At 30.7% G+C, this 16,241-nt stretch overlaps 1 long non-coding RNA gene across 1 annotated transcript; it reads left to right on the plus strand.

The window, feature by feature from the left end:
- The first annotated feature begins 2,486 nt into the window (after nucleotides 1-2,486).
- LOC148279728 (uncharacterized) lies at nucleotides 2,487-5,079 on the plus strand. The gene is made up of 3 exons (XR_015822797.1): nucleotides 2,487-2,878; nucleotides 3,279-3,369; nucleotides 4,199-5,079. It is a non-coding gene; the product is annotated as an uncharacterized LOC148279728 (long non-coding RNA).
- Nucleotides 5,080-16,241: the final 11,162 nt, after the last annotated feature.

Genomic DNA, 16,241 nt, shown 5'->3' on the forward strand with positions numbered 1-16,241 from the left:
TCATAATGCTTTTACGTAACTAAAGAAACAGGTTCAGTTTTCATAAATGGTGTAACTTTTCGTTAATAAGTAGGAACCTAGGTACTTGTTTATGATTGAATTCTTAATTTAAAATTTAAGAAGGGACCTAAATACTGGTTTATGTTTGAATTCCAAAACTAAATAATTAACTTTCAAATATAGAATTCTTTTGGCAAATGTCAAACTTTGCTTTTCTCACCGAGTCTTACTGTCTTACTGTCTTTGAAAATGTGATTTTCAAAAATTTATCAAACGTCAGTTGATATTATTTTAATAATACCAAAAATCCAGTAAAAAGAAATAAATTGGTTGAAATTATAAGGAATTTAAGGAAATAATCTGATTGCAATCCATAAAAAAATATTTACAAAGCAATTATTGAACCACACGTTAACTACTGTAGTAGCATTTTATTTTTTTCAAACAAAGAAAACATAGATAAACTAACTGTATTACAAAATAAAGCCTTTAGAATCATTTTGAAAAAAAACAGATACACGAGGGTAAAGCCGATGGTAAATGAAATGAAATTATTAACATATAAACAAAGAATATTTTACAATACAATGATATTTGTTCATAAAATTACTAACTCTAATAAAAAAACAGAATTTTGGAAAAAAATTGATCGGAACCAGCATGAACACGATCACAATACTAGAGAAAAGAACAAAATTAGACTTCCATTTAGGAAAAAGGCAAAGTCACAAAATTCAATTTTATTTAAAGCAATTAAAAAGTATTACGAAATGGAAAAAAATATTTATGAAGAAAAAAACATATCAAAATTATAAAATAACGGTCAAGACATATGTGATAAACAATTTATAAATTATACATATTTTCAATGTTATTATTAGAACACACATAACAATATGTATGATATGTGTGCCCTACTTTAAGATTTAAATTTAAAAAAAAAAAAAAAAAAATGCTGTATGTAAAAATTCTAAAATAAACTTTTGTACACACTAAAAAATTACATCTTCTCATTTTTTTTACTATGTACATTTTTGTCGAATGCAATCCTGGTGATGGTTAAAAAAACTTTTACGCTCCTAACTTTTTTTCTACTTAATAAACTGAAGATTTTATTATATTTATATATGCTCGTGGCAAAGATCTACATTTCGCAGAAAACCGCATGTAAATCGGGCCAATAGTTATTCAGTCCATCGAGGATACACATACAAACATTGCTTTTTATAAACTCGTATGTAGATTAAGTAGAATATTAATTTATAATAGTATGAATAGAAAGATATGGATAAAGTTGAGTTTATAAACTAAATAGAAATTAACAAATAGGATATGTGTAAATGTATACGAATGTAAATTGAGAGTTTGTTAAGCCTGTTGAGGCTGTCTTTGCGGTGGGAAATTTTAGAACCGACGTCGGATTTTTTCCCTCTCTGCCAAGGAACCTCAGAACAGTTAACAAAATCTCAAGAAGAAAGCGGTTTTATCACTCCTAACTTGAAATGATACCCTTTCCATGTCTGCCTAGATCATGCCATGGCTGTACTGGCTTAAACCAGCGAATGACAGATCATAAACCCGGTAGATGCCTAGACTTCTATATTCCGTTCCCAAAAATTTTCTTCATCTCTGTTGTAATATGTTAATATTAACAGCTCTCTAGGGCAAGGCTGGTCAACCTTTTTAATAGTTTGGGCAAACGGACGATTCAAAAATCTTTGGCGGCCAAAAATGTTCTGAATCGGCGGGATGGCTCCTATTTTAGTAACTTTGAAGACTTTTGTAATAAAAAGTCAAAACTGTTGTTTATTAAAATAATAACATAAAGAGCATCTTAAATCGAAATTGATTAAATTAATGTGTTTTCCGATATTGTGTTTATTGTAATAATTTTCTTATGTTAGACATTATGTCAAACATTATTTTCTAAAGTAAGCAAGTGGTGCAAAAAACACCACTTGCTTACTTTAGAAGATCGCCGTCTACTGTTGGACATGGGGGTGCTTTATGACATACTTAGTGGACGCCTTGATAGTCCGGCTCTTTTGTCGGAGTTATCATTAAATGTCCCCGGCTACCGCACCCGTCACACGTCGAGCTCTCTATTTCATCTGCCAGCAGTTCGTACGAACTATGCCCAGAACTCTCCACTTATACGTTTTGTTAGTGAATATAATTTGAACTTTCCCCTTATTTGATTGTAAAAAAATAACATTTAAAATGCGCGTCTTAAAACATACTTTTTGTCTTAAACTTAGTTTCAATAATAAGGTCTTATTTTTTTTTATTTTTTTTATATGCCTCCACTCGTTTGCGAGTGATAAAGAGTCTTATTTTATCTTATCTTATTTTATTTTATTTTATTATATTTTATCTCTAATTCTTAATATTTTAAATATATTTATATTTTCGACACTTGACACTTTTGCAATATTTACACACATGTCCACCCTCATTCCAATATAACACCCACCCTCTCACTCACTTAAGCTATGGTTTCCTAAGACAGCGGTACCGTCACAAAGCGGCCGTCACGGGACGGCGGATGACGTCATTAAAACGTTGACTATGTAAATCAATGGCGCTGGTTTCCTAGAGAGCGTTGACCGTGAACGTAACGTCGAAGCAACGGTGCCGCCATTTGCAGGACGGCCGTCACAGCGGTGCGAACTGTTTTCGAACGGTTTTTGTCGCGAAGCGGTGACCGTTTGGCTGTCAAAATGAGTGCAAACGTGGTGCGGAATGTTGAAAATGTCGAAATATTGATTAATTTTGTAAAAATCATGACGATTTATGTAATGGAAGGGCAAAGACTATTAAAAAGTCGAGTTGAAACAAAGTTCGTGAAGAAATATCGGGACAACGCTTGAAATATCAGGTATGTACTAAAATGTAAATAACAATAGAATCATATAAAAATAACAGAGCAAATGTTTATAAGCTACAAGAAAAAAGCTAAGCATCTATCATAATGTTATTTTTCTAATTCAAAACATGTATTATAACATTGTTTATACGTAATAGATTCCAAGGAATCCTAACCTATTTATTGTGTCTGCAGATAATTGGTTGAATTCTATATTAAAATTTCGTAAGGTATCCAAAGTAAAATGCTTTTATTGGATTCAATTATCCTTTTATTTTTTTTATTTACAAGGGTGTAAAATGTGACGCATTTTGTCTTGTAAGGACATTATCACACTTTTTATTAGGTTACCTTACCAAATCCTAACCTATTTTGAAGTTGACATTTTATGAAATAACACACAACATTTCAGATTAAAAGTCACATGGGTGTGATTTAAAATAAGGAGTTCTCCATGAATACTAAAGAGCCAAGAAAAATGCCTGGAACATAATCTTAACAGAGTAATTTTGATGAATTTTAAATAAAATATGCCCTTTGAACATGAAATGAATACAACAAATTTGTCGATGGATACAAATAAGTATACCAATGTAATTCTTGTATGAACATTACTATAATATTTTTTCTGCATTAATTATTACATTTATTTATTCTAGAAAGCTACAAACACCAAAGAGTAGTCACCAATATAAACAATTTTTGTTACAACTGAGAGGGAAAACATTTTTGAGCAGGGAATACTGAATTTGCGTCGTAGGTGAATTGGTTCAGGCGAATAAATCTCACCCAAATGATAAAAGTTTCAGCTCTTTTACTTCACAAAAGAAAACAGATGGAAGAGTTGAGGAAATGTGATGTTAAAACATAGGCAGAATGGAGAATGTTACAATGTGTAAAATGCCTACTTAAACCAGCCTATGACAGAGCATAAACCCTGTAAGTGCCTAGACTTCCATATTCCCTTCTCGAAAATGTTTTCCCTCTCTGTTGCAACAAATTTAGAACTAGATAACTCCCTAGGGAGGAAATCCAGCCTGTCTGCGAACATTTGGACATACTCAAAACATTGTTTTTAATGAGTAAACTTATGGCACAGAAAAACGATTAAATGTAGACATACTTGGGACTTATTAATACATTTGTTCCAGGATTCTTATCACCGAATTCAATTAAATAATATGGTATGTAAATGAGCTCCCATTTATATTTGAGACAAGTTCAAACTAGTTTTATAGCAACTCCATAAACACCAGTAATAAGTTCTTATTTAGATACATAAGGTAGGTTGCAATAACTTTCCCGTATATTCATTGTGAATTTTATTTTCAGAATAAGTACATACTACAAAATTATTTTCACCCAAGTGCAGATCAAGATACGAGTAGTGAGAGGGTAGATACTCTCCCGATAGTACTACTAGATTTGCTGTGCGAGTCGAACTCAAATGTTTGCCAGCAGAAATTACTAGGCTCCCGAGCGATTTCTTCACTGCCTCAACATGCAAGGACAAGGGGACATTCGTCAACGACCTACGACTCAGACTCGCAGACATCAGACAAACACCAGGCATCCACCACAGTCCAAAGAAAACCTTTATCCACAAAGAACTTCTCAACACGAGCCACGTATTTATATTTACTGACTGCCACAGAAGACCATTCCAGAACGCCATACAATGTAGAACAGACGGGAGACAAGACTTTCTGAAATCTACCTTCACTATTGTGATGGAAAAATCCAATGACACCATACCCACAGCAGTGCTTACTTCGGACTCACCAGATCCACCTCCAGGAAGGCAGACACTCCCCTGAAATGAACATTTCCCAGAATAATACTGATCATAAAAACAAAAATGTACTAATAAATATGAGCAAACTATTTTTACCTGGATGCAAATTATGTTTTAAATACCTCTTATGAATGTACACATTATTGTAATTCCATTTTGTATTATAATTTTATATGTATTCTTCTCCGTTTTTTAGATCATGAGAAATGTAGTTTATACTCACATAATATATTTTCTATTACATAATATTTATGTAAATTTAGGATTATAATGAAAAATCCTCAAGTATGCTATACTAAAATGATTTCGTGTTTAGCATTAGGTCTTATACTCATATATATACATATAACTCATAAAATATTAGTTCTTTATACAAATATGAACCAAACTTTTCTTCTTTAAATATCTCTTTGTAAAAAGAGATATTTAAAGAAAAAAAGACAATAAATTTAAGTTAATTAAAAAAAACATCTTAAAAAAATAATAACATAATATTATGGTAAAAAAAGCAATATATTATTTTTAAATGCTATTCTAAAAGTAATTCAAATAAGTTTAAAAATATAAAACCAGCAGTGAAAAAAGAAAGAATAAAAGTCTTTCAAGTGAAATGTAAAAGAGCATCAGAAATTCAAATATATTAAAAAAATATTTTGTACTTTCTCCAGCCTGTCAATATAAGTAATGTATTGTGGATTCCAAATTATGGATGCAAATTCTAGGTGAGTACTTACATAGCTATAATAGAGTAATAATGAATTGATTACAATGTCTGCTTTGTAATGACAAATGTATTCTGTATGTTTGTTGTTACTATGTAAAATACTATATTATATTTTGACAGACTAATAAAATGAATTTAATTATGATTCAAAGAGGTTGGATATATACTTGTATGATAGGGAGCAGATGATATTCCTAAAGAGTTAAAAGTTATACAATACCGTGTTGTGGGGTACATAAATTATTAGTTAAACGCTGAAGACATTTTGGTTTCGAACTTACAGTTTGTAGTTATGTATATTATTACATATGAAAGTTATAAGTATATATTATGGTGTCTGTAAGAAGTAAGTGTATAATAATTGTAATTTTTCAGAAGAAATCTGTACAGTTTATATATAGTAAGCAATATTAAGTTCTGATGTTCCAGTATAAATTGTTACTACAATTATTACAAGTTTATATATGTATATTAAAGAAAACGTAAAGTAAAGTGAATTCTGGTTCTTTTGTTTTACAAAGAGATATTTAAAGAAGAAAAGTTTGGTTCATATTTGTATAAAAGTACAAATATTATATGAGTTACATATATTATATGCGTATAAGACCTAATGCTAAGTAATCTCACGAAATGTAAGAAAGCATCAGAAATTTAAATGTTTTAAAAAATATGTTGTACTTTCTCCAGCCTGTCAATATAAGTAATGTATTGTGGTTTGTAAGTTATGAATGCAAATTCTAGGTGAGTACTTACATAGCTATAATAGAGTAATAATGAATTAATAACAATGTCTGCTTTGTAATGACAAATGTATTCTTTATATTTGTTGTTACTATGTAAATTACTATATTATATTTTGACAGACTAATAAAATGAATTTAATTATGATTCAAAGAGGTTGGACATATACTTGTATGATATGGAGCAGATGATATTCCTAAAGAATTAAAAGTTATACAATACTGTGTTGTGAGGTACATAAATTATTAGTTAAACGCTGAAGACATTTTGGTTTTGAACTTACAGTTTGTAGTTTATTTATTTATTTTATTTTATTAAATATTTGGGTAAATCATAAGAACGCAAATATTTCTTTTTTAAAAAAATAAAAAATAAGTATTAAAAACAACAATTTTTTAACATAAAAAGACCAATTAAGTTTTCATAAATTAAAAAGATATAAACATTAAATGTGACAAAAAATAAAAAATAGATAAGAATTTTAAGTGAGAAAAGAATAATTAGTTATGTATATTATTACAGATGAAAGTTATAAGTATATATTATGGTGTCTGTAAGAAGTAAGTGTATAATGATTGTAATTTTTCAGAAGAAATCTGTAGAGTTTATATATAGTAAGCAATATTAAGTTCTGATGTTCCAGTATAAATTGTTACTATAATATTTACAAGTTCATAAATGAATATTAAAGAAAACATAAAGTAAAGTGAATTCTGGTTCTTTTGTTTTACAAAGAGATATTTACAAAAGAAAAGTTTGGTTCATATTTGTATAAAACTACAAATATTATATGAGTTACATATATATGGGTATAAGACCTAATGCTAAACAAGAAATCGTTTTAGTATCGTTATCGTTTGAGAATTTTTCATTATGATCTTAAATTTACATAAATATTATGCAATAGAGAATATATTATGTGAGTATAAACTCCATTTCTCATGATTTACAAAAAGGAGAAGAATACATATAAAATTATAATACAAAATGGAATAACAATAATGTGTATATTCATAAGAGGTATTAAAAACATAATTTACATAAAATTTTGCATACTATAAAACTATGTAATAGTACTTAATGTTTCCTAAATAAAAGAAAAAAATATTTCTTTCTCTTATTTCTGTTTACAGGATATCATGATTTGTTCACCAAAACACTAGAAATTGGCCCTGTGAAGGAATAGAACGCACCAAGATCAGTTACAAATAAAAATGTAGTTATTGCATATATTATTTTTATTTAATCAAAAATATACACCTTTTATTTTAGAAATTATTATTTAATGTATTTTTTAAAATTATTTGAGTATGATCTTCTTCTTCTCTGGTCTCAATCCTGGGATTGGCTGGCAGCAATTCCTTTCATTCTTCTCCTCCATTCCTCCCTGTCTTGTGCGGCTCATTAAAAGTCAACATATGATGAGCAGCGCACATCCTCTAATAGGTCCTCCAGGTACTCTCGGCGTGGGCATCCCCTAGAATTTGTTCCCTCGGTCATCCCCTCTATTGCACATGCAGGCCTTTTTGACGTATTACATGACCGATCCATTTTGCTCGCCTTTCGGACAAGGTCCTGAGCAGGTGCCTTCCACCTTCGATTATTTGGAGAACCTCCTCATTTGTAATGTGGTCTCTCCAGGAAATTCCTAGTAGTCTTCTATAGGACCACATCTCAAAAGCCTCTAGTCTCCGTTTATCTCTTTCGGATAGGCACCATGTCTCGCAGCCATACATCAAGATACTCCATAAATAGGTCTTGATTAGGAGTATTCTTAGTTTTAGGTCTATATTATTTGATTCTTTTATTTTGGACCTTTTATTAAATGCAAGTCTAGCTTGATGTATACGGCTGTCGACCTCCCTCTTAGACCGACCGTCCCACGTTATTTTGCTCCCGAGGTAGAGAAACTCCTTGGTGTTCTTTAGTGGTATTCCCGACATCACTACTCTCATCTGGTGTTGCATTCGGCCTACAGTCAGAAGCTTTGTTTTGTCTTTATTTATCTTCATACTGTAGTTATTTTGAAGAATGCTTTCCATAGTTGTAAGGGCTCTTGCAGTTCTTCTTCACTTTCAGCAACCATAGCAATATCGTCAGCAAACCTTATCATATCCCATTTAGTATGATATTAATAACAATAATTACAGGATTAAATAAACTAAAATTAGTTATTATATAGATGTGATTATAAGTAATTATGATATTTTACAAATTGCAAATATTTATTTATAAATCCAACATACTCAAGGAATACTATTTAAAAGTTTAACATATAACATCAAATCAGAGAGACTAAACATATATTTTATTAACTATAAATCATATATTTGTTTTTACATTATAAATTTAAGATGTTTCTATCCACTTGTATCAAACACACACTCACCCTTTCCACAAACCCACCCTCACACTCATATACACTAACTCTCATATTCACATACCTACCAAAACCTCACTCCACTCCAGCAATATTACAGCACATTTAAATCAAAGCTTTCTCTCACTCTCTAAGACTTGCAAATAAATAATACAATAATAAGCTCCACTCGTTTGACGATAACAGCCGAACCTCACTTCTAAGTTATCGTTTTGAAATTTACTCAAGAGTAAATATTCTACTTTATGCATGGAAAATATATATAGGATCAACATTGAAAACGCATCCAATGTAGTAATGGGGGATTTAAATTTTTGTACACCTAGAGACTAACTCTCAGGTATTGAGAGTCTCCAAGTTTTTAACCAAAGGGACATGTTTCTTAGAAAATTTTTATGATCTACACTATCTTCTCTAATGGGTTCCTTGTGAAGATTGTTGAATCTCTGAAATTCAAATACACTTTACCCATTTACAATCTTCCACCATCTACAAAATATACTTTTAAAATCTAGAGTACTCTCGGGTTCTACAAACAGTTCTGGATTTTTAAGCGCCACGCACTTTAAACCCACCAATTGTTTTCTCATTAAAAACTTTTAACTCTAGGGATACATTTTGTTTTAGAATGTTGCTTGGATATAGGACTTTGTATGATATCATGTGCCCAAATTTGATCAAGGTTTTTTTTTCAAGATCATTAATGAATTTTGAATGTTGAAATTGAGCGTCTAATATTATACTGAAATCATTTAAATGAGGATTATTTTGAATTGATCCAATTATTGCAAACACACTTAATTAAATGTAAGTACAGGATCAAATTTGAAAAATAAAGTTCTACTATTATCTAAAGGGTGAGGTAAACTAAGGAGTAATATTTTATCTGTTTGAAACAATTCAAATGCCTTTTTTGTTAATAGCATTATTATCGGATATCAAAGATATTGTGTAGTAGGCCTTGTATACAAACTCCTGACGTCACTGCAACCTGTGAAGATCTATTGTGATGGATTAAATTAATTAAAAACAACGACTGCACAACATCATTATACTTACAGAGGAATATTTTTCTTTAATGAAATGAACAAAGATAATAAAAAGTACAGTCAGGAATACAATATATTTAAGAAAGAAGTAAAAAATTACATCTATAATTCTTCTTTATGTAACACTGATTGAAAACATCGTTAATATCTTTTTTGTAATTTATTTATGTTATTCTAAAATAATCTATTATAAGACGTCATTCCCCATTATGTACACAAGAATTGTTTATTTCTTTTACGTAATGGGAAACGTTAATGTAAATATATGTAATTGAAAAAATTGTATTTAATATTGTATTTAAATTTGTTATTAAATTTTAAAAAAAAAAATCTATTGCACCTATAACTTTATGAAATCCTCTCATACAAAATAAGCCGGATATAACTACATTTGTTCTGGACACTGGCTTCATTATAATATAGTCCGGTGTTTTTCATGCCAATTGATGTTGATGTTGAAATAGTTTGGTGACTAAATTCGTGTATATCAGCAGAGTCGTCTTGAATCTGGAAGATTTATCAAAAGTTAATATCTATAGGCATTAAACATTTACGTATTTAAAATTGTCAAATGAATTGACAGAAACGATACTTACATATTGCCAAAATTATTATTCATTACATACCTCATTACTACCCCAGTACCGAATAGCAAATAGGCCCTGGAGTTCTACTGGTATTTTCTCATCTCGTTTGTGTCCTTCCAAATCGAGTTTTACTAGAGTAATTATGCGCCTCATATTTTCCTTCGAAAAACAGTATTTCTCCTTGAATTCACTGTCTTAAAAATCTTAAAAAGAGTTGACTCTTTTTTTAATACGATTTTCGTGCACGAGAAGGTCGCATGCCTTCGAAAATGTTTAAAATTAAATAAAACTGTGACAAACTATTCATAAATAACGACAAATATGACAGATCGCATTCTAGGGCATATTTTTGACAGATAAGCTGCCGTGGCCGCCAGATATGACAACGTTTTCCTAGGAAACCACTCTCTAGTCACCGTTTCGGCGGCCGTTCACCGCATCACCGTTCGTACGGCCGTTAAGATATCGGCACCGTTTTCCTAGGAAACCCAAGCTTTACACTCACACAAACACACTAGTACGTATTGTACGTGTATTTAATGTATTTCTGTGGATATCTGTCATTGGTTTTATTCTCTGTATATTTTATTTGTTGTATTTTTGTTACATGTATTACTGTTGATATCCCCAATAAATAAAATAAAAAAAAAATTTAAAAAAAGGTTGACAGTAACACCAAGTCACAAATTGCTCTGTAATTGATGAGCGGTATTAATTTTTCACATAATTAAATTTGAAAAAACCTTTCCACCAACACACGTTCATCCGAAACTACTTAAGAACTGCAAAGCCAGGTCAGTTATTGCGGTAAAGTCTTCTTTTGGTACCAATTTCCAGAAATCTACAAAATCTTCGAGGAAAGTTGTAGGTTCGAAGATACTAAAAAGGTTTTTTAGGCCAAAATGATTTTGTAGTTCAATGAGTTCTAACTGAAAATTGACAATATACTCGTAGCTAATTATTACAGTCAAGCTGATTATGAAGGGATTGATAAAAAAATGTATATTTTGTTATTTATTCTCGAAGCGGGCAGTTTAAGGCGGGCCACAATGTGGCCCGCGGTTGAGCAGTCTTGCTCAAGGGGGTTGAATCCAGTCCATGTTTACAAAAATTTCGACAAACTTAAAACGTTGTATTTTTTACCCACTTGAGTGTGGATTGTGTGTTTTAGCTAATGTAAAATGAATTATAATAAAAACTCATTTAATTTGGAACACGATTGAATAACGCTTAAAGGGTTGTGAAAATCTATTTCGCTGTAATTACTGTCAGTCTATATATCAGAACACGGTTACGATTGGACACGAATTTTCTGAACTTTATAAATAATTGCACTTGAAAATGTCATTGCTAAATGTGTTGCATGTTTGTCAGTTTCAATGTTTTAAGTTTCACGGCCATCAGATACTGAAACTATTTATGCACGCGCACGACACGTGTCATTACATTCTATCACATCCAACATGCATTAACGTGCTTACTTAGAAAATTAATTTATTTTATTTTTTTACTTCAGTGTATTTATAATAATAAAAATACGTATTTGGTTTTATTCCACTTTTATTAATATAACCAGCGACCGGGTTTCGTCGTGACCGACATCGTCTTTAGACCAGTCTGACGATGTCGGTCACGGTAATATAAATAAAAGTGGAATAAAACTATATATATGTAGTTTTATTTTAATAATTAAAATGCAGTTCCACCAAGAAATGTCAGTAGAAAAACTCAATATATTCAGTGTATTAATTTAGGAAAATAAAACAATATTGTACATATATAATAGTTGTAAAGTATAATTTATCTGTAGAATTTTCGCTTGTTGATGCAGAGAACTCTTGCCCCAGTTGGAGACGACAAAAGAAAATTATACTAATAACAATAATTTAAAAAAATATATTTATTAACATAAAAAGTATCGTCATTCATCATCATTCCCTTTTCAGACCTAATGGTGCAAAGAGCACTGCATTGGTACACCAATCGCAGCGTATCTTGATTATTTTTGTTATATGAATGTATGGTGGTGTTTGTTACCTACTAAACGTCGGGTTATGTCGACTGCCTAGTAGGTTCCACATAAATTGCTAAATATTTATCCGCGTTGATATCGTTCCGTAAAAATCATCTCGTGAGAACGTCTTTTACTTCAAACTCGTTTTGGATAAATCTTTAGACTAACATAGTTTGTGTAATGCACAGATAGAGTAAAAGATTGTACTTACAGTTTTATTATCTTTTAATAATACAAAAGATACAATATATAAACTTAACTAAACTTAATATAATAGAGAATGGAAATACTTTAAAATAACTCAAGGAATCTAATTCGTAAAACATAAAATAAAGCAGTTAAGAAAAAGTATGAAATCGTAAAAATTAAAATTAAATCAAGTTTTTGTCTACAGAGCGTGTGTCACCGAACACAGCCAAAACGATCTCGTCCTGTCCGTCGCTCGGACCTGGCGCGCGACGTCGCGTGTGACGTCTTTAGTGTTGCCACAAATAACTTCGGGTACAAGTCCAGGGACTATGAAATATTTTAGGGTAAACACACCGGTTAAAATAAATATTTCATATCATCCATGCCGGGAATCGAACCCGAGACCTCTCGCGTGGTAGGCAAACGCGCTGACCATTACACCACGAGGCCGACAAATTGTAATACACATACGCAATAGTTGTACAATAAAAATGATCTGTAGAATTTTTGTATGTTGATGTAGGGAGTTCCTACCTCAGTTGAAGAAGACAAAAGAAAATCATGTTATGATAATAATTAAAAATCTTTATTAACCATAATATAAGTATTATCATCTGTCATTCCCTTCGGTAAGATGATCAGTCTTTCGCTTCAGGTACCAGTCCAGGGAATACGAAATATTCTGGTGTGAAAACACCCTTTCAAGTAAATATTTCATATCAACCATGTCGGTAACCGAACCCGAGACCTCTTGCATGGTAGGCAAACGCGCTATCAGAATACCCCAGCTGAAATTATATAAATGCAACCAAAAAAATAAAGTGTCATTATGATTTTCATAGAAGTGTTTATAAAACTGTTTTTATAATATTTCAAGATTTCTGCAAAATTCATTTTTTTTTTTTAATCTGTTGAGAGAAAATGCTACATGGCATCGCGCTGCACTCTGGCGCACGTTAAACAACACTGATCTAAAGTCTCGCTACGTGTTAACGCGACGGTACGCGGGGAGTTGGGAGCAAAAATGCGTCTAAAATGTAATGCTAGAATTCTGTTTGTTTGTGATTATGGCTAGAAATTTGCGCTCAAATAGCATCAAGTACACGTGCCAACTGACCAATATATCAAAGATTATTAAAATGTAAAACGATGAAGAATAATGAAAGCAAAGACAAGTGTGCATTATTTTTGATTGAATAGGGAAATATCTTTTTTTTTAAACATTTTTAAAGTAATAAAGGTCGATGAAATACTGTCCAGAAAAAAAAATATTTTGAATTCCCGCAAAAACAGTCATTCCATTGGCCACGTCTCTAATACGTCACGATTCATATTTATTTGTTTCTGGCTATTGAAATTTGTGTAGAACAATATCACGAATCTTGACGTCACAACAACCAAGGTCAAACACGTCGCATTTTTCTAGCTACGTATTTTTATTAAATTTCTTTTTTACATTTATGTATGAAAACATTTCTCCATAATATTCACACTGATTTTGAAAATACAATTAATTATTCTAAATCCATTTCATTTATTTTTACCGGCATTCGTAGTATGTGATATTTCCTTATTCGGAAAAAAATATTTTAATAATTTTCTAATATTCTTAACATTATAGGATACGATTGTGCAACAATGAAATCATTATGATGGTTAACAAAAAAGTTATTTAAAAAATATCCTTACCTGGGGCCCTAGATACGCGGTTAAGAACTAATATTAACTTTGAATAACATTACAATTTATATCAAAATTTATCAAGAAAATATTGGCCTTCTACATCTTTGGTATTTTAAGGGAAATGCATTTAAGAATAAAAATATGGTCAAGAAATTTCAAATAAATGCTTTTTTTATCGTGTTTTAGTTCACGAGAAAAATTAGATCATGTGTCTCTTAAACCAGATAATGACAAGTGATAAGCCCTGTAAATCCCCAACTTCCATATTTAATTCTCAAAAATGTTTTCCATCTTTGTTGTAATATGTTACTAAGTTAGTGATTTAAACATGAATTCAATTGCAAACGGGCCGTTCGCCGACGGGATAAATGGTTTGAGTAAGGTTGATATTATTAATGCTTTGTAGAAGATTATTTATGGTAACAACCTCTATAAACAACCACAAGATGCATGTGTGCAATATATGGTAATATTTCAGGGTTCAGAATAATTCATGTGGCATAGGCACTTAAACATGCAGTATCATGAGTTTACATAAATCTTATACAAAATTAATAAATAACGTGCACAGGCGGGTCATTCCGGGGTCTTATTTATTTATTTAAAGTATAAAGTATATACAGAATAATAAAGTGGAGACCATGGGCAAACAAAAGAAGTGTTAGAAGGCCACAGAAAAGATGGGTCGACGACACCGCCTCTATTGCCGGTAAAACATGGATGATGAAAGCGGGTGATAGGAAAGAATGGAGACGTTTGGAAGAGGCCCTTTTCCAGCGGTGAAGAGAAAGAAAGCAAAAATGCTCAATTTAGATTAATTTATTTACACAGAAAAGGTAAAGATGATATTTGAGAAGAAGAAGAATAAAATAAAGACAAAAAACGAATTTGAATTTAACTATAATATACATAAAATAAATACAAGAGCGTCAAATAATTTGCAAACAACCTAGGACTAACAGAAAAAGAAACAGTTTTGTGTATACAGCAATAAATTTCTACAATTCACTTTCTAATGACCTAAAAATATACGAAACATATACGTTCTTAAAAAACACCTAAATAAAACAGTTCTTACAGCCCGTGTGACGAGTGATATGTGATGTTATTTTATCGGTTTTTTACTAAAACTATTATCATAATACATATAGTATAATATCCCCTCATTCCAGCATTTTTTCTGATTGGGAATATTTTGTACAAATAAAATATGTAATGTTATGTAATATATAAAGTTAAAAATGATGTATTTTGTCATAAATAAATAAATCTAAATCTAAAAAAAAATTCTACCTTGTTGACGCCCAATAATTTGATCACTAATATATTTTTAATGCATCATACTTTGGTAAATGATTATTTAAACCTTTGCGTTATGAATAAATCAATAAAACTAGCTTTGAAACATTATATTTAAATGGTATTATTTCTATTTTCTAGCTGGAAACCACCTTTACATTAAATTTAATAAAATTTGGGAAATATATATTTTTTTTATTATTATTTAAATTAATAAGGGTCTGTGAAATATTGTTGAGTAAAAAATAAATTATTTTGTACCTATTAGGAGCATAAAAAATATATTTTGATTCGTAATGTTCAATTCCGGCGAAAACGGTCCATTGCATTGACCAAGCCCCTTATACTTTACGATTTGGTTAAAAAAACATGTAATACATATTATAGTACATATTATACTCCCCAGGAATAAAAAAAACTCATTTGGGACCGTACATATAAAGAAAACATTTTTGTGACAATACAAAATATAATATTTTAAATCAGTTCTAGAAACTATTCATAAAATGCTTATCTTAACATCAAACTACATAAAAATAATTGTCTTCAAAGTGCTCATTGTAATTGCCCAATACTGGATAGGACAGACAATGTCAAATACTAAGGAGTTATTATTTATATAAATTTAAAGTGGAAACAGCAGATTGAAAATATTACTAATAAACTTAAGAGACTAACGTATATATTCAAAACAATTTGAAGTATAATTAATATGCAGGAACTTTCAAAATTTATTTTGCATTGTGCCAATCAATTTTGGGGTACGGTATAATCGGTTGGGGTGGTGCGAGTGACACAGTTTTAAATAGTGTATTTGTTGCACAAAAATCCATAGTTAAAATAATACTCAGAGTCCCGATACAGACATTGTTTGGTCAGTTCAATGCCTCTCAGGCATTGAGTAACTGATAACA

This window comes from Micrasema longulum, unplaced genomic scaffold (genome assembly GCF_059751315.1).
Source record: "Micrasema longulum isolate JH-2025_06_02 unplaced genomic scaffold, ASM5975131v1 h1tg000678l, whole genome shotgun sequence".
Classification (NCBI taxonomy): Eukaryota; Metazoa; Arthropoda; class Insecta; order Trichoptera; family Brachycentridae; genus Micrasema; species Micrasema longulum.